Raw genomic sequence first — 12,703 nt, 5'->3', positions numbered from 1 at the left:
CATTCCAAAAAAGGTACCTGTAGGTAATTTATATTCCAAAGACAAGCCTATTAGGAGATCTTTTGAAAGAGTACCTATTGGAAGAACACATTTATCCAAAGGATACATTTTTTTTTCCAAAAGCTAAACTTTTGGAGAAATACAATGATAAACACTTCAAGTATACCAAAGGCTTCGATTTGAGGACAAATCGCCTTAAAGAAGGGGGGATGATGCAAGCATATTCTCACCATATGTAAAGGGAGTATTCTTAAACATCTTAATGCTTTACTTTCTTTATATTATTATGATAATATATGAAATAATCATGTAAATCATGCTAAGGTTGTTAGTTATGTGATATAATGAGTAAAGTACTTAACATATCCACATCTTTATGTTAATTGATGCATAATGTTATTTCAAAGCATATTATTATGTTATATTAGTTTTGCATTCATTTAAGCATGTTTCAATTCCATAACTAGAAAAAAAAACCATTTAATGATGCGTAATGCGCGTCATCTATGGGTGCAGATGACACACAAATTCACGTCATTGAAGCCATCGACATAAATATCAGATGACACGCAATTGTGCATCATAAATCTATGTCGCTCATATATGACTTACATTGCGTGTCATTGAAGCCCCGTCATAAATGAAGATGACACACATTCGTGTGTCATAATTGTATTTCGTAAATTATATATATATATATATATATATATATATATATATATATATATATTATAGATTGACAAATAATCAAACTAAATCACATTTAATGCCTCATAATACTAAATATATATATCATATTATATATAAACAATCTATTTGCATACAATATATTCACATTAAGTTATCAAAAATATTGTAATCATAAGTCGATACAAGGAACATATAAAACAAATTAAAGAACAAAAAACTGATTCAACCATTAATCACACAGTAACTTCATAATCCTACTACAATAAACTTGAACATCTAAAAACTAACAAAAGTAAAATATATTCATTCAAAAGCTGAAGGAATATAATGAATTGTTACAAGACCTTTTACAACAAAAAAGTACCATAATCTCATCTACATCCCCCTCTTTGTTCTCTTCTTATGTCTTTTAAGAATCAGAAAGCAAACCTTTAGCTTTCTCCAAGCGTTCTTCTAGGGAATCTTCAAGCAACTATGAGAAGTATAAGAAGCTCAAAGTTAAAAAATTATTAGAAATATATGAACAAGTATGCAAATGCGTATTTAAGTGGAGTACAAAAAGGATTCAGTATAAAGCTGATGGCAGTAGGAACCCTTTTACTTTCACTAATGGAAGGAGAATTAAATCTGTTAAACCCATATATAATTATAAGACCAGTTCAATAACTTACTCCCCAATGTATTTCTTTATGGTTTATCTGATGAGCTTCATCCTGGCAGCTTCCAATAAGTGTTACAACCTCTGCATCATCAGAAATGGAACTGGGCTGTCCGAAAGAAACTGCAAGGAAACAAAGAAAACAATAGTCAAACAACACCTCTTTTACATACGTAACATGCAGAATATGAACAATGAAAATGGCATCACCTTGAAAGTTAATGTGTTCATTGATGACCCCAAGCATTGTAGTGGATTGCCTTTTATGCAAATATTGCAACAGAAGATCATAGGAATACTCTCGAAGTGATTGACAACAAATTCAACAGTAAATGAGGAAACAAATAGATTATTTTATTATCTGCTAGCAGTTACCAAAGAAATAATTTACGACTTTTACCTAACATATCTTGATGTTAACATTAGACAAGTACGATGATTAAATATATTGTGTTTTACTAAAATTAAAATTAAGCACTTACATCATATAACAAGTAATCACAGAACCGGGATTATTCCATCTCCTGATTAAGTGAATGGTCTGTTAATGCCCTTATTTTACTCTGCCTAAGAGAACGGGCAAATTCCATCTCCTGATAGAAAAAATATCTAGGTAGCAACAATATATAAGAGAAAAATGATTCAAACCTCCAACATATAAATGTATGCTATTGTACCCATTGAAGCTGAAGTAATACCCTCACAGTTCTTAGGCTTAAGAATCGTTAACATTGGTAGTCTTACAGAATTCACAAAAAGAAAATTCATCAAAATATAGGTTAACCAGAAAGCGACACTAATTAGAACTAAATTAACCATTTGCAAAAACTGACCTCAAGAGATATGTTAGGACAATATAACGAATTCAGAACATGGAGAACAGAACAAGAGCGAGCTATTTCTTACAATATTTTATCACTAACACACGAACAATTTGACATGTCTAAAGACTGTAATTTAGGGCAAGAAGTCACTGCAGAACAAATTGCTTCATCTGTAAGTTTGTGGCATGCACTTATATCAAGCAGCTGTAAAAGGGGGCAATTAAGGGTTGTATGTGCCATATTACTACGTTTCAAGGACAAACACTTTAATAGTGGGCACCTATAAAAGATTAGATGTTAGCATAACAGAAGAACAGATTGACATCAAAATATAGTTTACAATCAATTCTAGATTTTTCTTCACCTGATGGATATACGGATCACACATTATTTAGTTACTTTCATATCACATAACCTATCATGGTTAATAGGTATCTCTTGACCACCATCACCGAGAATAGCATCATTCACATCCAAACTCCATAACATACCACACTTAGTCAATGCATGGACAAAAGCGTCCCCTAGTAGACCTTTTCCCAATGTTAAAACCTCAAGATTTCTATCAATCAGAAATTTTTATACACATTAATAAGAGGCTGTGCAAAATTCTTTTTATTAGAACATAAAATATGTCAACAAAATATTACCGTAATGAATGGACAACTTTCATAACAAGAAGGTGCATGCTAGGAGTTCCACTCAGCTTCACTTCACTAGCATTTGGATCTCTTTGACAAATGTCATCAACTACAAGATCAACATGCAACGTTATTACAGTATGACATCCAATTTCATTACATCAATGTACGATTTTTTCATGCAAAATAATATTATAATCAAAACCCCATATAGTTTTCTTATCTAAAAAATAGTGTCAACTCTAATCAATTTCTAGACTTTGTTTGGAGCACAATGTTTAAAATAAATGATAACTAAGTAAAGTTATTGAGCAAATCTGAGACTCACATTGTTCAAGAGATATATTCCAGTTTTCAAAGTTCAAACACCTTCAAAAATCCTCATGAGCACTAGGTGATCGCCATTGCCTACAAATCATGGCGGCATTACAAAGATTACGATGATCCAAGAAGGAGAACACCTAAGAAAAGGGAAAACAAACAAAACGCTTAATTAGATAAAACAATACAAAAAATAATAAAAACAGAAATAGTGTAATTAATCAATCTGCCTACATATGCAATAAATCATCAGTTAGATCCATTCGAATCTCAAAATCTTCAGCTCTCAAACCACCTTCATTTTCCTCCTCATTCCCACCTTTTCCATCAAAAGGATGGCCATCACTCTAATTATTCGACATGAAATTTTGATAAAATACCCCATTATTAGACAAAATTGATGAGCATTGTTTGATACTATAATCTCTCTCTGCTGATGAGTAAGAGGTGCCCTGACTGTAATATAAACTTCTCAGATTAAGTATGAAAACATAATAAATTTCTTCAAAAAAAAGTTGTCTAGGGTAATCCAGTTAACTCACTGATAAAAGGTGTGGACTTTAGCTCGCTTGTAGTGTGAATCATGGTGTTCACAATCATTTACGACAGTTTAAGAGGAGTCGCTAGTCTCACCGATGAAAGAACTGGAGCAGCCAACTGAATGGCGCAACATAGGATCGACCCAGTTCCCACCATATCTCGTGGCAGTGGAATTTTCTTGAAACGATAGTACCGTCTCGTCTCCCTGTCGTTGACCGACCGACAGAGGCTTCTTCGACATCGTCATTTGCAATATTACCCTCAATATCGTTGATATTTTCCAATAAACCTTCCTTCATGGTTCCGCCCATGCAACTTAACCTCCTCCTCTTCCTCCACAGCACCAGTCTTCACCAAGAAATCATCCAAAGTCATCATCTCGTTCGGCGCCTCCTCTTTCATCGTGACCTCTTTCCTCTCACCAGATACAATTTCCCTCTAAACCTCGTCCATACTTCTCACAACATTGTTTTTAAAATTCGCTAAAGCTTGAACCTGATAAGCTTTGAAATTATCCGCGACAACATTCAAAAGAAGAATAAAATTATGGGGGGAAATTAAAAGATGACTTTTAGAGATGACACACAATGAAAAGTGAACTCAGTGTTTTGCTAAATTTTTTGGATTATGACTATTAAATATGACACACATTATTGTAAGTCATAAATCGTTCAGATTTTAGGAAACATGACATTTTTTTATGACACACATTTTTTGCAAGTCATAAATTAGCGTGTGTCATCGTTCGTGTGTCATTAAAGGTATATTTTCTTGTAGTGTTCATTCATGAAATGGCATCATGATTAATCATTCATTCCTTAGATCATTTGCATTCATTTAAGCTCATAAGTCTTCTACATTAGCTTACATATGTTATATCATCATGTTCTTAGCTCATGACATGCATTCATAGCTCACAAGATCATACACATGTATGACAGTAAGGTAAATGAATCATTCCAGCTCAATTCCATTGATTTACCTTGTTTTCTTTGCAAATGTAGGAACATGGAAGCAAGGCACACATTGGGATAGCTTGTTGGAGTATTTGGAATTCATGTGCAATTCACAAGCTTCATGGAAGCTCATGGAACACAATGGTAAGCTCAACTCAGCTGGAGGAGCTCAAGGCTAGCTAAACTTATCTAGGTGGACTATTTGAAGCCAAGTTGATAAACTTGACCAAGTTGACCAGCTGAAGGTAGCTAGGAGAGATGATAAGGACCCAAGGAGAAATCGGCTGGAACAACAAAGCATAACAGCTCACTTGCTTGCTAGCTACATGCATGCCTATGCTAGGTTAGGAGAGAACTCACACACGCCCAAGGAGATGCACATGATCAGCCTTCATCCCATGCATAAGGCTGCACCACAAGAATCCCTAGGACTCCCCATGTGACGTCCATATGACCAGAAACCATGTTCTACACATATGGCTCTCCTATGCACGCCAACACCAAGTGACTTCACCATTCGACCAAGGCACCTATCCATTCACTTGGGTGCCAACTTAAAAGGGTTCAAGCATTATTCGACCAATGATTAGGACTCCCCATGTCAACCGAACCAACACCTATATTTTTATTTTAATTATTCAATTAGTTATGTATTTTCAATTAGACACAAGGGATGACCGAACCATTAGGTACCCATTCTGCTATGTCTATTCAAAAACTATAAATAGGCTAGTCCTATTCATTTGTAAAGACACATTTCTTATTAATTAAAGTGAAATTATTCTCTTTTCTGAAGTGGGTCCAAGTCTTTTTCTACCATCCATTCTTTCTTTCATAAGCCATATGATAGCCATATCAACCTACTTTCGCTACCAATCTCATAATATAAATAGCCCTCAATTTCACCTTTACATCAACTACCAAGCCATCTATTTGAGCCATTCACTTATGTAGGTTATTTTGCTTCATTCCTAGATCTACAATCAATTTAAGGTAGGAGTACTTTACATCAACTACATATTTAGTGACACCATGTTGAATAGACTAGGATGTGTCCTTGTACAAGAAGAAAAATTAGTGGCATATGCTTCAGGATAGCTTAAACCTCACGAACGTAACTATCCCACCCATGACTTAGAGTTGGATGTAATATTATTTGCTTTATAATTTTGGAGACTTTATTTTTTCGAGGAAAAATACTACATTTTCACATACCATAAGAGCCTTAAGTATTTGCTTACTCAGAAGGAGTTGAATCTAAGACAATGTCATTGGGTTGAATTATTAAACGATTATGAATGCGTTATAGATTACCACCTAGGAGAATATAATATGGTGGTTGACTTTTTAAGCTATAAGTCAATGTTATACCTTCGAGCGCTATTAGCTAGGATAATTTTGATCTCAGATGGGGGTCTAGTGGCAAAACTCCAAGTTAAGCTAGAGTTAGTTAATAAAGTAAAGGAATCGCAAGCGATAGATGAGCATTTTTTTTCTAGAGAATAGTGAGTTTGTCGAGATGAGTTATTGGAATACAAGTTAAAAGATGGAAACATATTGTATTTTTTAAATCAACTTTGTGTGCCAACTAATACAGAGTTTTGGATAAGGATACTTGGTGAAGCCCATTGTGTTCCACTTTTCGTGCACCCCAAAAGTGACAATATGTATCGAGAACTTCGACAACTATATTGGTGTCCAGGTATGAAGAGAGTGGTATCCTAATTTTTATCCAAGTGTTTAGTTTACCAACAAGTTAAGGTGGAACATCAAGTTCCCTCGGGTTACTTCAGTCTATCCAAATACCTCATTGGAAATGGGATAGAGTGACCATAGACTTCATTACTGGGTTTCCTAGAACACATCAAAAGTATGATGTGGTTTGGGTAGTGGTGGATCGATTAACTAAATCAACCCACTTCCTACTTGTATTAATGAATTTCACCTTGGAGAGGTTAGTGCAGCTCTACATCTGGGAGATTATAAGACTTCATTAGGTACTCACATCAATCATTTTTTATAGAGATCTACGGTTCTCTTCGAGATTCTGGAAGGCGTTACACAAAGATTTAGCTACTCGATTACATTTTACCACTACCTTCCACCCACAGATAGATGGACAATTAGAGAGGGCGATTCAAATTTTTGAGGATATATTGCAATGTTACATTTTACGAAGCATTCTATGGGAGGAAGTGTTGGACTTTCTTGTGTTGGAACAATCTTAGTGAAATGAAAATGTTCTAGAATTGATTCGAAAGGCAGAGATAAAGGTACGCTTGATTTAGGGTCGACTAAAGGAAACTTTTGATAGATAGAGGTCATACACGGATCTAAAGCGGACGAACATAGAGTTCGTTGTAGGTGATAATGTATTTCTTAAAGTATTACCTTGTAGAAAGGTTCTTCGATTTAGCCAAAAGGGAAAACTAATTTCATATTTCATTGGGCCTTATGAAATCCTCAAAATGGTAGGTCTTGTCGCATACCGTCTAGTTTTACCGCCTGAGATGGAGCGTATTCATACTGTGTTCCATGTGTCCATGCTACAAAGATACCATTCAGACCCATCCCATGTGATTCCACTAGAACAGATAGAGATAAGCCCATATATGTCCTATGTAGGGGAGCCATTAGATATCTTACCCTGAGAGGTCAAGTAACTGCGGAATAAGAAAATCTCGCTAGTTAAAGTCTTATGGAGGAATCATGACGTTGAGGGAGTAACATGAAAAACCAAAGAAGCCATTCAACTTTAGTACCCACACTTTTTCTATTCAGATAAATTTCTCGTATGAAATTCTTTTAGGAGGGAAGAGTTGTAACACCCATAAATTTTGGTTATTAGTTTTGGGTAAAATGTTTTGGCTTATAGTGTTATGGTAGGCCTTGTGAGTCAATTGGGTAAAGGGTGACGTGGAATTGAGCTTGTTTTGAGCCCAAATGATTATTAAAATGACATTTTTATTTGAAACTAAAAGAGAAAGGACTGATGTAGCAATTAGACGCTTGTTTTAAAATAAGGCTAAATATTATTAAGTTTTGGTGATGTTAATGGGTAAAAAGGTTGAAAACTTACCTCCTCATTTATTCACCCTTTGTCTTCTTCTTCATCTCCTTACTTTCCTACTTCTTAGTTCTAGTTCGAGATTATAAAGGTAAGATTTTTAACCTCATTCCCTAGAGCTTAAATCCAAACTCACCATCTTAAACTTTGGTTATGGTGGCCAAGATGGTAGTTTTATAGGGGTTTTAGATTTTAAGGCTCCAGAATGTTTCCAATTCGTTTAAAGGATTTTAAAACATGTTTCTAAATGCACTTAAGTTCTGAAACAATTTTTTATACATTATCTTTTTTTGTCTGGTGAAAGAGGTGGAGGAGAGCTCTAAGGGCAAGAACAAGGAAAAGTTGTGCTAGGGTGACATTTTTATGGACATTTTCATCAGGTATTAGTGAGGTAACATATAAATAACTTCTCTCTACCGCATCGAGGTCATTAAACTATGTTGTTTGCCTGTTGTGTTCATGGGTACAAAAATGGGTCTTTGTGGATTTTGATGAAAACATGCATTTTGTTGTTTCTATTATGTTAAAATTACCCTTTACGATTCTAAAAACTCCCATAAAACTTGACAATCATTGGGAGCCTTAGAGGGGCTTGTGAGGGTTTTTGGAAATCACTTTTGTGCCTAAAGATGGCAACTTAGGGCGATGTTATCGATACTCGAAGAAAATTACTTATATTGTTCTTCGTACAGTCTTAAAATGAGAGATTTTAGGCTAGAAGTACCGATACTCATTCATTGGGTATCGATACTTTGGGTGGGTATCGATACTCATAAGGCTGTATCAATACCTAGGACATTTTATAGATTCCAATGGCCATTTTTGGTATCATTACTCAGAAAAGTATCGATACCAGGAGTAGAGTATTGATACTCTCCATATGAGTATTGATACTAGGAATTATTTTAAAACATCGAAGTAATTTTTGGTATTGATACTAGAGGTAGTATCAATACCCATAAGGGTGAATATCGATACTAAGGAATTTTTCAAAACATCGAAGCTGGTTTTGGTATTCGGTACTCGGGGCAGTATCGATACCACAAGGTCATTACCGATTCTTACAAGCCCAGTATCATTATCATAGTTCTGGTTTGGGTAGAAAACACTACTATATTTGTGAAGTTGGGAAGGGGGTTAAGAGGGCATCGAGACCTCCTTAATAAGACTACAAGTGAGAATATCTTTCGAAATGGTTGAAAACAAGAACAATCATTTATGACGTATAAGACTAGCATTTGTTTGTTGCTCGGGAAATATTGAGGACACCTGAGTTACTTGAGCATATGCATAGGTGATTTGAGATAAAGAATTAAGATATATGGACTTTCTCCCTCAGTGCTAAAGCACTTTAGTACCAGTGCGCATGCACTTTTATATCAGTGACGAGGCACTTTAAAATTAGTGCTAAGGAACTTCCGTGAACGAATAATAGGTCCATAACATATAATCATATGATATATTGATGCACGTTATTATGCCATGATTTATGCTTGATGCAATCTACTGCTGCATGATTTGATTTGTTGAGCATTCGTAGTTTTTGAATGCATGTAGTATAGTGGAGTCGTTTATATGGCACTAAGCTTGCAGCTTAGCGTTCAAAACTATTTTTGTTCACATGTTAGTAGGTGCCAGACTCGGGAGCTTATCACATGATCGTTAGATTCCATATATCAACAGTTATAGAGTATGTCATGATTTTTCTTATTGGGCATGTATTTCATAGAACCATATGTAATCGAGTCAAAGCTCTTGACGTTTATTTGTATTTTGAGTGCTCCCCTGGTTTTATAAACTTAATTGAATCTATTTTATTTTATCTTATGAGATTATTTAATTTATGGAAAATGAAATGTTTTAGAAAAAAATTTGGGTTAACAACTTCGATGGTCCATATAATATCCAAACCCACCAGGTTTAATCGGACAAGTTTAACGATCATTAAAATATGCATTTTCATCATTAACATATTCGTATCAAACATTCATTATTCATTATCTCAAATGTTTTTAAAATCATTTTTCCCATGAGAATGTTTTGAAACTTGTCTTTCTCAAGACCATCTCCTATTCTTAAAAATATCTTTAAATTTTCAGAGAATCTTCACTTTCTTAAGATAATTTTTCCTCCCTTGAGGATATCTTTAAAAGTTTTCAAAAATTGTCTACCTTAAGATTATTTTCCTTTAAACATAAATTTCCCTTTAAACATAAATTTCCCTTGAAACAAAAAATTTATCTCACTTGATATAGTTTTCCTTAAAAAACTTCATTTCACTCGAGACAGTTTCTCCTAAGAAAGTTTAGCTCACTCGAGGCAAATTCTCTCGAAATAAAATTTCACCTCACTTAAGATATTTTCCCTTGAAAAAATTAGTCTCACTTGAGATACTTTCGCTCAAAACAAAATTTCATCTCACTAAAGGTATTTCCCTTGAAAATTTTCGTCTCACTTGATACAGTTTCACCCAAAACAAAATTTCATCTCACTGGATATATTTTCCCTTGAAAACTTTCGTCTCACTTGAGACACTTTCGCTCTAAACAAAATTTTATCTCACGAGAGATATTTTCCCTTGAAAATTTTCATTTCACTTGATACAGTTTCACTCGAAACAAAATTTACCTCACTGGAGATATTTTCCCTTGAAATTTTTTGTCTCACTCGAGAAAGTTTCACTCGAACAAAATTTCATCTCACTTGAGATATTTCCCATTGAAAATTTTTTGTCCCACTTGATACATTTCGCTAGAAACAAAATTTCTTCTCACTTGAGATTTTTTTTAAATTCCATCTGACTCAAGACATTTTCTTTACATGATTTAACTCGCAAATAGGAATCATTCACTATTTAGCTCAACTTGCACCAAGAGGCTAATTTTCTACATTTTAGACATGCTTAACAACATTGCATTCATAATATTACATGCATGTGTACAATTTTAAAGATTTTGAGTAAATATTTCAAGTTCGCGTTGAATGATATCGTGCTCAAATCACAAGATCAACTTGCCATAGAGGGGTCACCTACAACATAACTTAAGTTTTCAAGTTCAGCATCAACTTCACTCAGCTAAAAAGTGGATTAACATCTTTATATCAACGAGGATGTAATACCCCAAATTTTGGTTAGTGACCAAAATATAAAGTTTGAAAGTTTATTGGCCAAAGTATAGAATAGGAAAAGTTTAGGGACCAAAGTGGTAGTTTTCCCAAGAAACATTTTTATTCCATAAATGGATAGTTCAATCTTGAGAGTGGGGTTTTATGTAAAACATATTCTTGATCCATAATTTATGTTAAAAACTAGAAATGGTTAAACTGTGGTAAAAATTCAGTAAATCAGATCGAATAGAAAATTTGAGAAAATTTGAAAGGATGATTAATTAAGCTTAAAAATATTATTTTCACATTTTAAATTGATTGAAAATAATATATACCATTGGATTTGAGAATTTATTTCCACGCTTAATTTGGACTGTTGGATTATAGTGGCAAGATTGAAATTCTTGGAAAAATGAATGGATAAAATGGTAAAGGGTAAGAAATTTTGTTCATCTTTGACTTTGAAAATATGATAAGGGTTATGTTTCTTGGTATAGTTGTAAAGATAAGGATTCATTAATGGTATAAAATACATTTCTCAATTAAATGAATTTAATATTCATTTAACTAAAAAAGGACAAATTAACATGAAATTAAGCAAAAATTTAATGTAAGACTTGTTCATCTTCTCTCTTCAAGCTGTGAACCCTAAATAAGGTAAGAGAAATTTGTTTCTCATTTTGAGCAATTTTCTTTGGATTTTGGATCGATTTGTGAAATATAAAATTGTATGCGAAAAATGATATCTTTTGGTACCATTTATGCATGCTAATCTTGCTTGGTTTCAAAGATCCCAAATTATAGGTTTATGGAATTTATGATGAATATTGATGTTTTTGAGGTTGTAGAATCATTTCCATGCATGTTTGATGATTAAATTGTGATCAAACCTCCTACAAATGCTTAGATGATTTTTGGCCTAACCCTAAATTTAAGGGAACTTTTTGTTTTGATGAAATTTGATTAGGGGTTTGATTGTATAGATTTTACAAGGTTGAATAGAGGTTGATTTCATGCTCGAATCTAATAAAAATCGAGTAAAATCATGAAAACCCTAGTCTTAAATTTTTAAAGCATTCGGCCTAAGCTTGAACAAGGGAGAAAATTTTTGAAATAATTATGTAGGGGATGGAAATGATATAGGAAGTATTCTATAAGCCTTAGAAAAAATTTGGGACCATTTTATAATTTTATAAAAGTTAGGGGACCTATTTGGCAATTATGGAAAAGTTGTGGGTGAATGTGTAATTGTTCAAAAGTTATTTTACCTTCCTGTAAAGTACTGTTTGGTTATTAAAATTTATGTTAGAATGTGAAATTGGATCGTTTTGGAAGCTTGACAAGTTAGGTGACTATTATGGAAATTTTGAATAGTTTGGGGGCTTTAAAGATGATTTTTTCAATTGTAAATGTACATGGATGGTAATTATTTCAATGCTGGAATTTTAGTATGGAAATTTAAGGGAGTAAAATGGTGAAGGACCATTTATATAAATTAGGAAGTTGGTGCCAAAATTAAAAAAATTCACAAATATTGAAGTAATTGGATATTGAATAAGTTTCGAATATATTTATAGATTTTTGTTTTGGAAATATATTTATGTTTGTACAATACTAACATATGTTTTGATATGAAATGTGTGACTTTGTCCAGATCGTGATTGATTTCGTGGTCGAAACAAAATTATTATAAAAAGGAGCAAATTTGAAGCTTAGTGAGGCTATTAGTTTACTATAAATATAAAGTGTCAAGGTGAGTGCAATGCATGCATGAAATTATACATAGATGTGATATACATCATTAGGAAGACTTGCGATGAGTCTACCTTAATTATGTTGGCATGATATTTATGTCATTTATCATATTATTGACATATCCTTAAAATGTCAATATTGAA

At 33.4% G+C, this 12,703-nt stretch overlaps 1 pseudogene; it reads right to left on the bottom strand.

Moving 5' to 3' along the window:
• Positions 1-1,860: 1,860 nt before the first annotated feature.
• On the bottom strand, positions 1,861-3,985 carry LOC120176240 (annotated as a pseudogene).
• Positions 3,986-12,703: the final 8,718 nt, after the last annotated feature.

Source organism: Hibiscus syriacus, unplaced genomic scaffold (assembly GCF_006381635.1).
Source record: "Hibiscus syriacus cultivar Baekdansim isolate YM2019G1 unplaced genomic scaffold, ASM638163v2 tig00112231_pilon, whole genome shotgun sequence".
Classification (NCBI taxonomy): Eukaryota; Viridiplantae; Streptophyta; class Magnoliopsida; order Malvales; family Malvaceae; genus Hibiscus; species Hibiscus syriacus.
Note: the sequence above shows the minus strand (reverse complement) of the source record. Positions and strands in the feature narration are given on the sequence as shown.